Raw genomic sequence first — 1936 nt, 5'->3', positions numbered from 1 at the left:
TTTTTTTTTTAAAGATTTTATTTATTTATTTGACAGAGAGAGACACAGCGAGAGAGGGAACACAAGCAGGGGGAGTGGGAGAGGGAGAAGCAGGCTCCCCGCAGAGCAGGGAGCCCAATGCGGGACTCGATCCCAGGACCCTGGGATCATGACCTGAGCTGAAGGCAGTCGCTTAACCAACTGAGCCACCCAGGCGCCCATCAAGTGCTGTTTCTGAGGCTTCCAATGAACCAGCTTCTCCTAGTTTCCTTCTGTTTTACAGATTTCTTCTTCTCCTGCTCTCATTCTTCTATTATAACCTGAATACCTTCCTTTACTCCTCCTTTCCTCTAGAATTCCTTTGTATTCTCCAGAGTGCTTGGTCCTTTTTTCTCTTCCTCCCACATATTCCCCCAGAGCACTTCTTCCTCTGCCACATCCCCAGATTTGTAGTTCCAGCTCAGACCACTGTCCTGGTAACAGATCTCATTGCCTATTAGATATCACTGCTGGGTCAGCCCCACAAATGTTCCATACTCAACACGTCTACTCCTCCTCAACCTTCTCCTAAATTCCCTCCATGTTTCATAACATGACTTTTCACCCAAGCATCCAAGCCAGAAGCCTGGGGGCTATGCTAAATTTTTTTTTCTCACCTCCCAATATCTAATCGGTCACAACATACTATCAATTTTACCCCTTAGTACCTTCCAGATCTTTCCTGGCATCTGTCCCCATTGTTTCTTCCTTAATTCAGATACTTGACTTCTCTTACATAGATTGTTTCAAATATCCTAGATTTCTCTCTCAGTTCTCTTCCAATCCAGTCTCTACCCTCCCTGGGGAATGGTCCATATAGCACACAATCCATTCTTACGTTTCCTCTGCTTCAAAGTTCCATCAGTTCCATTGTGTCTGGGATAAAATACAAGTGGCTTGCAGGGCATGCCAGACCGTCTGTACCCCACTTGGAGCACGCGCCTCATCTCCTGCTACTTCTCGACACATATTGTATGCTCCAGTTATGCTGAATTATTTACATTCTCCAAATTTTCCATATTGCTCTATGCCTGAAGAGCTGGTGCAAGTATTTCCTCCTCTGAGAAGGCTTCTCCTATCCTCACAGATTCCATCAACTTCTGCCTCATTTCAAAAATGTTATTTTGGGCATTCTCCTACATCACACTAGTTTTATGTTGTGCAGCCATGAATTGTTTGATTGTTGTCTTTCTTCTCTTTTCTTCCTCTTTATTCTTTTTATTTTGTCTTTATACAGCTCCCTATACTTCCCCCCATGGGCAACCAGGTGTTAATTCTGTGTCTTTACAATACATCCATGCTGCTACACAGTTAGTATGTTGCTTCTAACAGATTATTCATCATGTTCCACCCACCTTATTTTATCCATATAGTCTCCAAGTAATGCACAATCAGAATGCCTTCAGCTCCCTGCTACCATACTAAGGTAGCAATGAACTTATTCACTGATGTTCTCTCTTCTATAAATTGATTGTTCTTTGGCCTGCTAAGAGTACATACACACCAGCAACTGACCAAAAACTAAGTCTCATTTTTCAAATCAGACCTGCCATTTTTTCTTCATTCTGATTAATAAATCATTGGCTGCTTGATGCAGCCATCTTTTTTTTTTTTTTTTTTTTTTAGGCTAGTTAGCATGTTGAGTCTCCCAAGGTGATCTGCTGGTTAAACTCAAATTTTTGCACCCACAGAGCAAGACCCCTGTAAGATATCTGTTCTCTGTTTGACATCTTTTTAATTTTATTAGTGGCTTATGGACAAAATCACTTGAGTGAAACTTTTTCAAGTTTCAGTTATTTGGATTCACAAGAGCATTTTTCCCCCCAGTTATAAATCAATGAACCCAGTCAAGATTAACTGCCTACACATGAGCTTCAAAAGATCCTCTATGGATAGACAGAGTTGAAAGAAACACATA

The sequence above is a fragment of the Leptonychotes weddellii genome, chromosome 10 (assembly GCF_054177405.1).
Source record: "Leptonychotes weddellii isolate Sample4059 chromosome 10, ASM5417740v2, whole genome shotgun sequence".
NCBI classification, from domain to species: domain Eukaryota; kingdom Metazoa; phylum Chordata; class Mammalia; order Carnivora; family Phocidae; genus Leptonychotes; species Leptonychotes weddellii.
This window is presented reverse-complemented; position numbering follows the sequence as displayed.